The sequence below is a fragment of the Bos grunniens genome, chromosome 19 (assembly GCF_055505025.1).
Source record: "Bos grunniens cultivar Pamir isolate PY7600 chromosome 19, Bosgru_T2T1.0, whole genome shotgun sequence".
Lineage (NCBI taxonomy): Eukaryota > Metazoa > Chordata > Mammalia > Artiodactyla > Bovidae > Bos > Bos grunniens.
The window spans coordinates 26120342-26136251 of NC_141183.1; the positions used below are offsets into that span (position 1 = coordinate 26120342).

General features: G+C 47.4%; 1 long non-coding RNA gene across 1 annotated transcript; it reads right to left on the bottom strand.

Moving 5' to 3' along the window:
* Nucleotides 1-2257: 2257 nt before the first annotated feature.
* On the bottom strand, nt 2258-7263 carry LOC147351825 (uncharacterized). Its single transcript, XR_015147693.1, has 2 exons — nt 4729-7263; nt 2258-3390 (listed from the first exon to the last, which is right to left on the bottom strand). It is a non-coding gene; the product is annotated as an uncharacterized LOC147351825 (long non-coding RNA).
* Between the last annotated feature and the right edge of the window lie 8647 nt (nt 7264-15910).

Genomic DNA, 15910 nt, shown 5'->3' on the forward strand with positions numbered 1-15910 from the left:
CAGACGCAGATGGCAAGAGAATCAAAAGAGACCAGAGGCAAAGTTATTTGTACCCGGCTTTTCCTGAAAACAGATTCCGCCCCCCTCCCCCAGGACCTGTCCCAAAGAGGCGTCTGGAAATTCAACAGAGCCAGCCAGTCTGGGAGTTAAACAATCGGCAGCCGACGCGGGGATCTGCAGAGACAGAACTGCTATTCAGACGGCGGGGGCGGTGAGCGGGGGCCGCGCAGTGACACGTGGAGGGAGCAGTGTTGCACACGCGTCCCCTCCCGGCCTCACCCGTTGCCATGGCCGACCCCACCCCACCTCGCCGGGCGTCCCCGGCTTTTCCCGGTTCGCGGTCGCTGGAGAGCGCAGCGTGTCACGTCCAGGAAGGACGAGTTGGCCCGCGACGGGGCCGGCATCAGGCTCCGGCTGGCAGCGGCCCTTTGGCTCCGGCCACGCCTCCGGCGGCGCCACATTCTGGGTCGGGTGCGGCCGCCAGGAGAGTCGCTTCTCGGGCCGGGGTGCCCGCGCGCCTCCCAGCCACACGTGGCGCTCCTGGGGCGCCGGGCGGCAGCTCGCGGTTGCAGGGCGCACGTCCGTCACTGGCCGCTTTGTCAGCGCCGGACACTTGCTCAACTTGAGTTGGCCTCTTAGGGGCCGAAACCAACGGGGAAGGGGCTCAAAGGACTTCCGCTGGGCCCCCCGCCTCTGCTGCCCCGGGTGGGGTTCCCGAGCAGAAGCAGTTCCTTCGCGCTTGTGTGACACTCCGCCTGCCCCAAGGGTAACACTTTGCCTGCTCAGATGGACCAATCTTAGAACTGACTGCAGGATAGCATTGCCTGGTGGAGCACGGTGGAGAGAGCCTAAGGGCACACCTGTGTGTTTTACTGCTGGGGAAACAGAGGCCCACCCAGAGAAGGGGGTTGATTTGTTCAAGGTCAAGGTCCCAAGGTAAGTTACTACCCAGCCGGAATTGGGACCTCTGTTTTCTATGCCTAGCCCAGGGCTCTTTCTCCAACACTCTCCTACCTACATTAAATTAAATCACACCCACCCTGGGGCTAAGGACAGTCAGACTTTTTGCCAAGAGTGGCTTGGGTAAATTAGTGAAATGCTAGAAAAATGGAAGGTTTCTAATAAAAGCTGTCTCCAGGGGCCCAGAGTGTTAGAAGGTCTCACCCACTGACTCCACAAATCACCTGCACAGCCTTGCTGGATGTTTGCCACCTGGCAACAGCAGACAGTCCAACACCTCCCTCCCAACCCCCTCCCCTGCTCCGGACTCACAGACACAATAGCATTTTCTTCTCTGGCACTTGGAAGGAGTGGAGATGTCCAGAGACCTGATTTGACCTCTTACTGCCTGTTTTTTCTCTAACTTTAAAAAATCCTAGAACTGGGAAAGTGGGAGTGGGGGGGTGGGTTTGATTTTTCTCCTATCTTGTACCTCTTGATGGGGTTTTTGCATTCTACCCACGGGCAGTTCTCAAACTGTGTCCCAGAGTTATATTTAGATGTCCCTTCATTCCCAGTCTTTATGAAGGGCTAATTTAGCTATTATCCAAGCACACCATGGCAGCGTTTCAAACCGCATCAAGGAGGACCTTTTGTATGTGAGTCCCACATCAAAAGTATTGAGTAGCTCTCCCTAGGTCCCTGCCCTGCCCCCAAAGAGTTCAGAGAGGAAATGGCCAGCTGTGTCTGCTGCAGTAGATTGAAACCTTAACCTGGTCAAGATTTTCTTTGGTCAGGAAAACCCAGAGTAGAAATTGAGAGTGTCAGCTGAGAATCTGGATCACCCCTCAACATGTGTGTGGCTCAGCACATCACTCAACTCCTCTAGATTCTCCTCCTTCCATCTCCCTGGGGAAATGCTCCATCTTCTCACCTATTAAAGAAACACCATCTCATCTCACACTGTGATGACAGACCTCAAAATGCTTTCAGATGACTAATCTATGCCCACAGCGGGGGTTAGGGGAGCGGGAAGAGGCATGTCTAATCTCCAGATCTCTGTCATGCCGGTGTACATGATATATACATGTATTTTCCCAGACTGCTGCATCGGTGTCCCAGAGGTGACTTCTGGGGTTACCTCTCAGAGAGGTAACTTGTCGGAGACCAGCTGGGTTGGAGCACTTGGATCGAGCGTGCTTGCTCTGAGGGTTTGAGGATCCTGGGTCTTCCACCTCTCTGTGCCTCTCAGGCATTGGGGCCCAACCTCTGAAGTGAGGTTGGGGTCATCATAGACTCTGACAATAAGGAAGCTATCTTCAAGATTACATTGGGGCAATTCCATAATTATTTATTTGTTATTGAGTACCTAGAAAGATGAGATGATCAAGACAATTCTCTTCCTTCAAAAGCTCACAGTAGGCCCATACACAGAGGAAGTGGTGCTTGAGCTGGGTTTTGAAGGATGGACAGTTGGCCCAGAAAGGCAGGTTGTGATAGAGGCTGGAGTTAGGACCTGTTTTCTAGGCTGGCGCTCTTTATATATATGGTCACTGCTTCTGTCATCATTTAAACAAATTATTTAAAAATATTTTAATTGATTTATTTCATTATTTATTTGGCTGCACTGAGTCTTAGCTGAGGCATGCAGGATTTTCTATCTTTGTTGCAGCATATGGGATCTTCTTTTATTCGTAATTTTTATTTATTCATTTAGTTATTAGTTTGGGCGGCACTGGGTCTTCGTTGCTGCACACGGGCTTTCTCTAGTTGCAGCGAGGGGGGCTACTCTTCATTGCGGTGCATGGGCTTCTCGTTGCCCTGGCTTCTCTTGTTGTGGCTCAGAGGCGCTAGGCCTACAGGCTTCAGTGGTTGTAGTGTGCAGGCTCACTAGCTGCGGCTCGTGGGCTCTAGTTGTGGTGCATGGGCTTAATTGTCCCGTGGCTGTGGAATCTTCCCAGACCAGGAACTAAGCCAGTGTGCCCTGCACTGGCAGGTAGAATCTGAACCACTGGACCACCATGAAGGTTCTTCTTTTCTTTTAGTTGCAGCATGTGGAATCTTTAGTTGCAGTATGCGAACTCTTAGTTGTGGCCTGTGGGATCTAGTTCCCAGAAGGCCTCCTGCAATGAGAGTGTGGAGTCTTAGCTATTGGGCCATCAGGGAAGTCTTTGTTTCTATCATCTTGAGATGACTTGCTAGGGAAGCTGGAGACCTCAATTCCTAGCAGCCTGAAAAGGGACACCGATGCAGCAGTCTGGGAAAGGCCCTTCTTATGTTCAGCCTTGATCCAGTATCCATCAGAAGACCAGAGGTGTCTGGGCAGTAGAGGGAGGAAATAAGAGACAGCCTCACAGATTCACTGTGCTAGGCAGCAGCAGTGGAGATTTGAAGCCTTCAAAACCTTGGCATCTCCTGGAGGGAAACCATGGTCAGGTTGTTCCATTTTTCCTAGGCAAAGAAAGGAGAGGTAGTTTCCATTTCTCTTTCCACTCATAGGCACCACAAGGATAACCTGCTGAATCTGAGCATTTGATTCTTGATTATCTGACTGTGGCTTATCCACTAGTAAAGAAGCTATTTCCTAGACCCCTGGGTCCCTGCCTTCTGGCATGGGTGTTCAAAGGATGCAAATATCTTAGCATAAGACAAACCCAACTCAGAATGGCAACATGCCTCATTAAACACATGCTTATAGAATGAATATCTAGTAAAAATGAAGTTGGAACCTGTTGCTGTTTTGGATTAGTCTCTATATTCCTTCCTCTCCTTTAAAATATGAATGAATTAGAATTTTCATATTATTTTGAAAAACTGAAATGAGAGAAATACCAAGGTAACAGAGCACGGTGCATGCAGGCCATAGCTCACAGCCATTCCTGAGCATCATCACTCACCCTGTTACTAGGCAACTGGTCCTGCTCAGTCATTGGTCAGTGCCTCAAGTGGGCCCCACCCACTGGCAATCAACAGTCAAGAAATGACAGTGAGGAGATTCAGATAACAGTAGAGTGGTGGTTGTGAGGTGGAAAGTAAAGAGGCAGATCCCGGCCTTCTCCCAAGGCCCTCCTGCTCACCTGGGCCAGTGGCTGAGCTGGGGGGCCCAGAGAACAAGCTTGGGACTGTGTCCTACAGGGACACAGGGCTCTGTGTCCATAGCCCTCACCAAGGCCACCCACTAGCCTTGGCCCAGGCCTTGAGGCAGCAGTGAACCTCTCCCCCATCCTTGTCTCTGCAACCTAATAGCAGTGGCAGTCTGCCTGGGTTGCAGTCTGTGGGACCTTGTCTCCCCGCCTTTGGGCAGCATGAGGAGCCTGAGGGCCAGTTGGGTTGGGCGCCTGCCTCCTTCAGCAATGACAACTGGGTAGGGTCTGGGGACCTGGCCCCGAGGAAGCTGCCAGCTGAGAGCTGCCTCCTCTTAACCAGGATGGGGACCTCGGAGGGTAAAAGTTGTGCCTTGGGACCTGGCCCTTTCTTGTCAGGACAGAGAATAATATTCATTTGGTAGAGATTTACAGGTACTTGATTTGGTAGAGATTTACATCGTTATTTGACTATGACCTGACTTCAGGAACAAAGGATCTGATACCAAGAAATTTGCAACAATTAATTACACCCCTCCCTCACTTTTTGCTTTTAAAAGGGCTATGATGAAAGCTTTCAATAACTTTGGGGTTGTTAAGGAATGAGCCACCCATCTCCTTGCATGGCCCTATAATAAACCTTTCTGTGATCCAAACTCCAACATTTTAGCATTATTTGGCCTTACTGTGCATTGGGCACACTCACCTGCATTGTTTGGTAACATCAACATGCAAGTGGAAGGATGAGAAAGGAGTGCTCCATTGTGGTTCTGGAACTGACCTTCCAAGGATCAGTTCTGCCATGAACTTGCAATGTGGCCTTGATTGGTCACTTCTCTCCAGAAGTCAGTTTCCTCACCTATAGAATGGGGGCAGATACTCCAGGGACTATGAAACATGGAGTTTAGTCCTAGAAAGCTCAGACTCCTGAAACTGAAACCTGTCTGACTTTATCCCCCATCACATGGAAATGTCTCCTGGTGACTGTCCTGCGCATCAGTCTAGAACACAAGAGTAAAAGTGGAGGGTGAGAGTCTGAGTCTGGGGCCCAGGCCTGGGTGAGCACACAGCAGGGGAGCTCAGGGCCAGGCAGAGGGGCCCATGTGACCGTAAGAGGGCTGGTCTGAAGGGAGGTAGAGGTGGAGGCAGAGGGGCTGGAGATGGTTCGGCCCGTTGCTTGTTAGGTGGCCTTGATGGATCCTGCTCTCCTGTCATTCTCACAACACGTGATTCAACTGATGGGGCAGCTCTCAGGATTCTCTAGAATGGGTCCTCGAATATGGTGGAGTTTTCAGATGCTCCACCGTTGGTCTCCTGAGCTGAAGTCCCCAGCTCTCTCCTTGACCCTTCCGTAGGGTCTGGTAACTTGGATCATAAAGAGATGGAAAAAAACAAATCCTTTGACAAGGGCTCTGTTCTTTCACTGAAGACAGCCGGTATGGTCTTCATAGGCCCAACCCAAACATGTCACATCACCCCCAAGGACATCATTCTATTCATTCTGCTTGTGGTGCAGACCTGGACAGAAAGATGTGGCTCCCTGAGGGCGAGGAAGGTAAATAAAAGGGTCTTAATTTGGTAACTAGCTAATGTCTGAAGTTCTAACTTTATAGCTTTCCAGGGTGAGCACTATTTTGTGGTCTGAGATTGTCTGGAATATTATTTGCTAACCCAAGCCACCGTCATTTGCCTAAGCCTGCATGCATTCCTGTTCTTTAAAAGTTCTGCTGCTCCATGCCCGCATTGGGCTGGCGTTTTCCCAGTGAGTTCCCTGATTTTAACCCTCCACTGGGTTGGCCTACGGTAATGAATGTCCTTTCATGGGCCCAGCATGAGACGAAGACAAACCCAGTTGTGAAATCAGAGCATCAGTCAAGGCAGATCAGTGGCTTCCTAAACTGATTTTTACAAAGTCACAATCGGAAAGCAAGAAAAGTAATTTTCAAATGCTGAATCCTGACTGTTCTCATTTTTTGGTTCAATATTCCTGACTCCAGAGGAGCATCTCTCATTACTCTGACTGGTCAACTTCTCATTCCTCTGCTTCTGACCCCTTTCAGGGCTTGATCTGGTCACTTCACACATGAGGGGCTGTGGGGGGTCATGCATTCATCCTGCGGGGTCACCTGTCTTCACCCCAACTTCAGCACCTGCCCATTTCCTCAAGGGGGAGACTTTTCAATGAAAGTCTTCTTTGGATGAATGTGCCTGCACCCCCTCAGACTGGCCACACTCTCTGGTTACCGTTTCTATCATCCATTGATAACATTGCCAAATGCGATTTGCCACCATCTGTGATTATTAGCCTGGAGAGTTATGATCCTGAATAGTTTTCTTCTTCCTTGGTCTTGTCTTTAACATCAAATCTGTATTAATGGATACCACAGCAGGTGCTTGGGACAGGTGAGCTGTGGACTTATGAGTTCCCTGGAAACTGGTGATTTGGGAGCCAGAGGCTTTCTGTCCACTCGCATGCTTTTTTTTTTTTTTAAGTAAGCCCTCAGATAGTGATGCTGGTACAGGCCTTAAATCAGCCAGGGCTCTACCAGAGAGACAGAACCAGTAGGAGATATATCTGTGTCTACCTATGGCTTTAGAGACTTATTGCAAGGAACTGGCTTATACAATTGTGGGGCTAGCTAGACATGTCCATGATTTATTAGACAGATCAGCAGTCTAGAACTCTTAGGCAGGGGCTGATGCTGCAGTCCACAACGGAATATCTTCTTCCTTAGGGAAACCTCACTGTTGCTCTTAAGGCATGGTAGTGGTTTAGTCGCTAAGCTGTGTCTGACTCTTGTGACCCCATGGACTGTAGCCCTCTGTCCATGGGATTTCCCAGGCAAGAATACTGGAGTGGGTTGCCTTTCCTTTCTCCAGGTGACCTTTCTGAACCAGGGATCGAACCTGGGTCTCCTGCAGTGCAGGCAGATTCTTTACTGACTGAGTCATCAAGGAAGCCTTGATTAGATGCTACTGCTAAGTCACTTCAGTCGTGTTTGACTCTGTGCGGCCCCAGAGATGGCAGCCCACCTGGCTCCACCGTCCCCGGGACTCTCCAGGCAAGAACACTGGAGTGGGTTGCCATTTCCTTCTCCAATGCATGAAAGCGAAAAGTGAAAGTGAAGTCACTCAGTCGTGTCTGACTCCTAGCGACCCCATGGACCGCAGCCCACCAGGCTCCTCTGTCCATGGGATTTTCCAGGCAAGAGTACTGGAGTGGGGTGCCATTGCCTTCTCCGTGATTAGATGAGGCCCATTCAAATTACTGAAAAGACTCTCCCTAGAGTCAATAGATGTTAACTATCATAACAGCAAAACCTAGATTGAATTGGTATTTCACTGAATAAGGGTGCAATAGCCTAGTCTAGTTGATGCAGTCCCTGTTAACTTCCCTGTGGCAGGAAAGGCAAACACATAACCAGAATATGTGTTGATTCCAGTCAAGATTAATTGCTGCTGCATCCAGAGTAGAAGGGATCCAGGGTGGTCAACCTGTTATCAAACGGCTAGTTGATTTCTTTGAGGAATGGCAGTGCTGGATCTGTACCACGGCATTGGCCTCTTAGAAGTAGGTTGGTTGGCAGTAACCAGAAGAATCTTGGTGAGTGGGAGTCCATGCTAGTTGGACCAGTTACAATTTCTATTCCCTGCTCTCATGGATCTCCATTCATGTACCCACTGGGTGAGCACTGGATTGATCAGTGTTAATGGTTAATGTCAACTGGCCCAACCATTCGTTCTACTTGGCATGTAGAGTGTAGACATGGTGGATGTCTGGGATAGTCCTTAATGTGTATTGTGAAGATCTTCACACTTCCCACCCATTCCCTTAGGTCCATCTGCATATCTCTTTACCATGCTTCTTTGTTCCTGATCATCCAAACTTTATTTCTCAAGCCCCTGGACAACTAGTCAGACCATTTGCGCCTATGCGTGTCTCTGGCATATTCTTACCGCAGGCTGCTCCTTTTTCCACATGCAATGGATGTTGGCATGCGTGGCCAAAGCTCTGCCCATGGAGGATTCTCCTTCATTGCTCTTCCTCAGGATGACCCAGAGAGGGTGGCAATGTAACAGTAATCTATCCCAGAGTGTGTCCAGCAAGCCAAACCCTCTGTGAACCAAGCTTTTCCTTCAGATGATCCTAGAGGGCCCTCACCCCCCACTCAGTGTATCCACCACACATGGATAACTGGAGGAGAAGCGCCCATGTGGTGGGAGACATGGGGGTTTGGGCCGCGCTTGTGTGGCTTATTGGTGTGTTTTACTTGTGCCCTCTGTCTTTGCTCAAGTTCAACCCTGAATATATTCCTTATGTCTTAAAGTGCTGCTCAGCCCACTGACCTTGTGCGCTGATGAACCTGACAGGCTTGAGCTCATGATGGGAAGTTCTGGCTGCACGAACATTGATAGCTGAGCCCAGCTGTTCTGTGTATACCAGGGTTCAGTGGCATTCCAGGTAGCTGTTTTGCAAAAAATGTTTAATGACCTTATGCAAATAGATCTGCTCCAGATCCCATAAGCAAAGTGTTAGTCATTCAGTTGTGTCCAACTCTTTGCGACCTCATGGACTGTAGCCCGCCAGGCTTCTCTGTCCATGGGATTTTTCCAGGCAAGAAGACCCCATGTCTATGTAATTCTCCTATTTGGGCTTGCTATAAACGCCACATAATTTCACAGATACCTCTAACGCCACAGTTGTATGGCCCTAAGGTGTGAAGTGGTAGGCCCGCTTGCACCATGGCCTGGACCTGCTGAAGAACTCTTTTAAACTCTGGACCCCACTCAAGTTGGCATCCTTTTGTGCCACCATTTATATGAATTGAAGCCAAGTATGTAAAGATGCCTTCAGAACCCACTGAAGCCTACCAGGCATTATACTTCTTTAAGTTGGAAGGTGCAGGATGAAATGATTTGTCCTTTATTATGGATGCCCTAGGGGGCTTCCCAAGTGGTGCTAGTGATAAAGAACCCACCTGCCAATGGAGGAGATGTAAGAGACACAGGTTTGATCCTTGGGTCAGGGAAGATCCCCTGGAGTGGGGCATGGCAACCCACTCCTATCTTTGCCTGGAGAATCCCATGGACAGAGGAGCCTGATGGGCTATAGTCCATGGGGTCGCAAAGAGTCAGACACGACTGAAGCTACTTAGCATGCACGCATGAATGACCTAGATCACTGGACCCCTAAACATTTCACTGATGTGGCAGGCCCTGGAATTTTAAGGATAATTTTCTACTCTCTAGAGCACACGTGTCTTAGCAAAGCCTACAAAATACTTGCCACTTCTTGGCCCTGCAGTCTGATTAATAATGTCATCAATGTAATGTATCAATGTGATGCTTTTCAGGATGTCCAGTCGTGTCCCTTTGGACTATATTATATCAGAGGCAGGAGAGAGGACACAGATGGAGGGTAGAGGGAATAAGGCTATAAAATATACTTGTATCCATCTAAAGTGGATGTAAATTTTTTTCTGCTTCTCTTTGACTGGCATAGCCATTCACTAGGTCAATGGCCATAAACCATGTATTAACACTTGAGGCTGTATTAATTACCTTTAGGAAAGATACCAAGTCTGGCACAGCAGTTTCAATGGAGCTACCATTTGTTGAGTTTGCAGTGAAGCCTGTTTTAATCCCTGAAGCCCAGTCTGTTTTTTTGCAAAGGCCAGACTGGTGAATTTAGCGAGGATATAATGGAGATTGTCATTCCTGCCATGTTCTATTAATCATCTCTGTAACTCTTTGCAGATCAGCTACCCTGCCCCCCAAATCTGACACGGCCACTCATTATAATTGAATCCACCTTGCCTCTGATGTTTAAGTGCTACCATCTGCTTCCATTATGTAAGGATCCTAGCATCCCCATTGCTATTAGGAAGTCTAGTTCTGCACCATCAGCTCTAGTCAGCAGAGGACAGACACATGGAGCTTCTCAGCCATGGTCTCCCTCTCACCAGAGATTTCTAATTCCTCTGGTAAAAGGCATGAGCTCCAGGTCCTCCTGTGGAATACAGTTATCTGTTGAATGTTCTAGCTCTTCATTGTATGTTCCACTCAAGCATGCCTACTTCTTTGAGCCTCCCACAGCAATTTCAGCTTATCTACTTCTCTCGGTGTAGGCCGTTTTCTCTCCGCATTTCCAACAGCCATCCTAGCAGCAGTATATTAGCACCATCTCCTGTGGAATCTTTGCTAGGGTCCATTTGCAGAATGCTCCCATATCAATAAACTGTCATTTATTCAACCTTACACCACTCTATATCTCTTGATCTTGATCATAATACTGTCCTGGGTTCTGTCAGTACATGCTGGCTAGGTCCTACAACTTCTGAATATAGAGTCTGAATCAGTCAGAGTCCAATCAGGAGTCAGAAACCACATTGTAATTTGGACATGGAAACTTTAATATGTAGAATAATGAAGTATAATAGGGAACAGGAATGATAAATGATTGGCTAGTAAAAAAAAACAAAGAGAACTGAGAAGAGTATAAAGCAGCAAACTTTATATGTTGCTGTTGGGATGGAGCAGTCAGGAAGAGGCCAGCCCAGGGCTGAGATCCAGATCTTGTTTAGAGGATATAGTCATGACTCTCAGGATGGCAGAGAAGTCACTGTGGTGCTGAGCAAGTGGAGCAGGAAATTGGCCCTGCAAACTCACCAAATCCATCCTCCAGGCTGCCTGGCTCAGTCCACTATGAAACTTTCTGATGGGAGTACTGGGAAAGGCTGCTGGCTGCTGGGTGCTGCTGACTGTCCTGCACCAAGACTGGACATGGAAGCTGCCCATGCTGCAGAAGCTGGGAGCTGGAGAAGCTGCAGGAACCTGCCAGGAGTGGCACACGAGACCTAGGAAGGAAAGCCCCTTGCTCCTGCAAAGGTTCTCCATAGCCCTCTAGTGCTGAAGCTTAGCATCATGCCAGCTGCCAAAGAAGAAACATTTAAAGGGCTCAGATCCACTCCTACAGAGCAGGCAGTGAAGGGTATTTCCGGAACTAAGAGGCAAAAATTGACAACTGGCACAACTCTTCTCTTCCTTTGGCAAGGCCAGCATTTCCCTGGTTAGGTTATGTTGTGACTTGATCCTAGTTATTGGTCTGGTAGCCAGGAGGAGAGATGGAATAGACCCAGAGAGGTGTGCATTATAGCAAGGCAGAGGTCTCTGCATCCTTTTTAAGCAAGAGGGGGATATTAGTTTCTTCCAGGAAGGGATGAGGTGTTTCTGCAGTGCTAGAGGGTTCAGGGAGACCTGGGATTCCTCAGCCCAGATGTCCCCATTACATCTCTTCCCAACCAGACCCCTGGACTTGTCATAGTAGACAATGGATGAGAATTCATTGGATGAGAATGCAATGGATGAGAATTCAACTTGACCTGGAATTCTGCTACTCTTACATTTACAAACTGGACCTGATCTTCAGCTCTTCTCCTTTCTGACTGCAGAAGATGAGGATCTGTCCTTATATGCTGCCAAGGCAGTTAGTTTTCTATTGCTGTGTAACAGAAGACCGCAAAGAGTTGCTTTAAAAAACATCCACTTAGTGTCATGCAGTTATGTGGTTTAGGCGTCTGGGCAGACTGGACTAGGTTCTGCTCAGGGTGTCAGGTCAGCTGTGCCATAGTATATAACATAAATATGGGGGTAGAATCTCATCATATTAACAGGTTCCAAGGATTAGGGCATAGAATCTTGGGAGGCCATTTTTAGAATTCTGCCTTCTATAGTCTATCCTGTGGTCCCCAAAGATTCACATTCCTCCTAAATGCAAAATATACTCAACTCCTTCCAAAGTTCCCAAGGGTCTCATCCTATTACAGCATCAATTCAAAGTCTAAAATCTCATCTAAATATCATCATCTCAAAAGTACAAAGTTTTATCATCTAAATCAGGTGCAGATGAATCTACTGAGTGTAACCCACTAAGTACAGCTCCTGGGCACAATTCTCCATCTATTGACCCATGAAACTAAAGAAATAACAGGCTCTGATTCGAAAAGCAGGAAATGTCATCAGTCCAAAGCAGTCATTAAATCTAATCAAGCAAGCTCTTAGATTTCAAGGTTTGGAACAACTGGCTCTTGACTCTGCCGTTGGGGCTCTTGGATCCCCTATTCTTCATTTTTCATGAAAGATAGCACATGTTTTCAGCTGAGATGTTTTATCAGCCTGCTTCTTGCCAGTGAAATTTGGGGGACCCAAAAACCTTCTTGCATTTTCCACTCTCTTTCCCTGTGGGTATAAATTTCTTGAGAACCTTGTGGGCTATGCATTGATTGCACAGGGATTAACCAAACATCTAATGAGACAAAAGTCTCTCCCATACATCTTTCTGGAATAATCCCTTCTCTACATTTGGCTTCTGCTGAGAAGGCTAAGGAGCAATAACCCCTAAGCTTCCTACAGGACCCCTGGTTTGCTTGAGATCTATGACAATGACAGAGACTGAACTGTGTCCTCCCAAAACTCATCCTTAAAATCCTACCTCCCAGTACCTTAGAATGTGATTTTATCTGGAAATAGGGTTACTGCCGAGGTAATTAGTTAAGATGAGGTCAACCTGGAATAGGTGGACCCTTAATCCAATATGACTGGTATCCTTATAAAAAGGGGAAACACACACACACACACACACACACACACACACACACACACACGGAGATGCAATGAGAAGATGGAAGCAGAGATCAGGATGATGCTTCTACAAGCCATGAACTCCAGAGATTGCTAGCAACCTCCGAGAAGCTAGAGAGAGGCATAGAACAGACGGTCAGTCTTCAGAAGGAACCAACCCTGCTGATACCTCAATCTCAGGAACTGTGAGACAATACATTATTGTTATTTAAGCTACCAAGTTTGTGGTACTTCACTGCAGCACCCCAGCAATCTAGTACAACCCCTGATCTCTGGTGACTGGCTCGTGAATCTTTCTGAAGTTTCAGCAAAAAGTTTTACAGCCACATACCAGGGCTTTTCTTTAGGCCAGTTTTTGGCAGCCATTTGGCTTCCTCGGTGGCTCAGATGGTAAAGAATCTGCCTGCAATGTGGGAGACCTGGGTTCCATCCCTGGGTTGGGAAGACCCCCTGGAGAAGGGAAAAGTTACCGACTCCAGTATTCTGGCCTGGAGAATTCCATGGACTGTACAGTCCATGGGGTCCCAAAGAGTTGGACACGACTGAGCAACTTTCACTTTCACTTTCTGTATTTTACTATCTTTTGCAATCTCGATAGGCTGAGAATTTGCCAAATCATTGTCTCCATTCTCTTTCAACAATTCTTCCCTTAATTTCTTTCTCTCCTCTTGTATTTTACTATCATTAGCAAAAAGAAACCAGGCTTTGCCTAGAGAATTTCGGCTATGTATCTACATTCCTTGCTTGTAAGTTCTGTTTTCCACATAACTGCCGGACACAGTTCTGCTAAGTTTTCTGCCACTACATAACAAGAATTATCCTCTCTCCAGTTCCAATAACATATTCCTCACTTCTGTCTGTGCCCTGCCAGCATCTTGTTTATGTTTCTATTAATGATTTGTTCATGGAGATTGAGGCTTTCTCTAAGGCAGATCTCTAAATTTTCCTCATGTTCTTTTGACCTGCAGCATCTTGAATGTACATATTTCTACTAAGAGTGGGTTCAAGGCAATCTAGGTCTTTTCTGTCATGTCCCTCAGAATTCTCCTGGCCTCTACCCGCTGCCCAGTTCCAAAGCCATTTCTACCTTTTTAGGTATTGGTTTTGGTACCCTGCTTCCAGGTACCACATGTTTTAACCTTCTATTGCTGAATATCAGAAACTGGGGTGGGGGGCGGTGCTTGAAACAACACAAGGCCCTTGGCTTTCACACTTGTCTTCAGTTGGTCATTAAGCACCCTCAGCCATTCATTATCTTACTCCAATGCGTCAATGGCATTCGCCAGTAGCCTTCAGATTCCCGTCTTTAGAGTTAGTACTTATTCCGCCTCTCAAAAGCCTGTGCCATCGACAACCGCACCCCTCAACCGCCATGCCCAGTGCATCCCCTTCTGCAGGGTCATCACTAGTGACAGTTTGAACAGTTGTCCCACCTATCACTAGTGATCGTGTCTTCATTACCAGCTGCCCAGCAAGGGGCCAAAATCCCGTTTTTGACTCTGCTTCCCTGAGCCAATCCTAGTACCAACTGTATTAGGTCAGGTCCCGATAAAACTTGGAAAGTCTTCAAGGAAGAAGGACTGGACAGAGGTCAAGTTGGGCAGAGTTGAACTGTGATGCATTCACTATAAAGACCTCAGCTGATCTCACAGGAGGTCAGGAGAGGGCAGCTCTTTAAAACTCCTGCCCCCTGAGGCAGTAAGTCCGGGTCTTTATACCTCTGCACCAACCAGTCACTGGAAGTGGGCTGCCCTTGGGGAAGGGAGGAGGTGTGACTTTGGGGGAGGTGGCTGTCTTCAGCTGAGAGCAATACTGGAGAGAGACTCAGAAGCTGAGGCACAAAGGCTTTGGAGTGACTGCGAGAATGAGTGCCTGGACCTTGAAGCGGTGGCAGTAGGGTGGCAGGGAGTGCTTCGGGGGTAGAATTTGGAAAAGCATACCACAACATCTACTGCAATTATTGTTTTCTGTATCTGCTAATAGGTAACATTTATACTTTGTATTAATTCTTTATTGTTGCACAAATTACTCCCAAACTTAAAACAACAAACATATCATTTCATCGTTTCTTGGTCATGAATCTGAGCTCAGCCTAGACAGGTGTCTCTGGCTCAGGATCACCAAGCTACTGGCCTGGGCTAAGTCAATTCCAGACTGTACTGTGCTGGACAGCCCACTTCCAAGCTCACTGATGTGGCTGTTGGCAGGCCTCAGAAGATCACTTCCAAGTTCACTCACGTGGTTGTTGGCAGGCTTCCGTTCCTGGGCAAGTCATCCATAGGCTGCCTTAAGCGTTTTCATGACACAGCAGTTGGTGATTAAAGAGGGAGAGACTACGACCAGGAGTCTTTTTTCTTTGCTCCCAAGTCTTCTTGTAACTAATCTTGGAAGTGAAGCTGCATCACTTCTGTCATATTCAATTCCTTAGAAGCAAGTTTCTGAATCCAGCCCAACTAAAGGGGAGAGGATTGCATGGGGTGGAAATATCAGGAGGTGGGGGTCATTGGGGCCGCCTGGCACAAATACTGCCTGGCAAACACTGAGCGAGCATTTTACCTGCCTGGTTTTATTTAATCCTCACAGTGAACTTAAGGGAGCTGCTATTAATATCTTCCTTTGCAGATGTGGAAATAGGCACAGAGTGGTTAGATAACTTGCCCAAAGCCATACAAGGGACTGTCAGAGGAGAGAAAAAAGAGTCCAGCTTTGCAGACACACACAAGTCTATGTGTTTCTAATTCTTATAGTCTCCATTAATAACAACTCAGGAAAGTCAAAATTGTCGCAAAGATCAAAGCTAGATTGGGGGCTACCAGCTTTAGGTACAGGGGCTGGGAGTGAGAGGTACCCATCAGAGGGGTCTAAACCCAGGCAATTCCTAACTCAGGAAGCTCAGGAAAAAGACTGAGGACACAGGAGGCAGGCCAGAAGTCTGGGTAGAGGGGAATTTTGAACTGGTTATGTTCTTGATGAAATCAGCTATGGACATGAGGAAATCCCTCCTTCCTTTGCAAGTTTATAGTTGCTGAGTAGGGACTAGAAATAGAAGTAGCAGGGTTACAAGTGAGCTACAACTATCACTCAGTCATGCCCCCCAGAGTTCTTACATAATGGACTGTGCAAAGTTATAAGCTTTTAATTGTTAGACTTAAGTTTTAACCGTTTTAACTGTTAGACTTAAATCTTAGGGCTTTTCCAAGTTATCTTATTGTTGTATAACAAACCACCCCGAATCTTAGTGGTTTCTA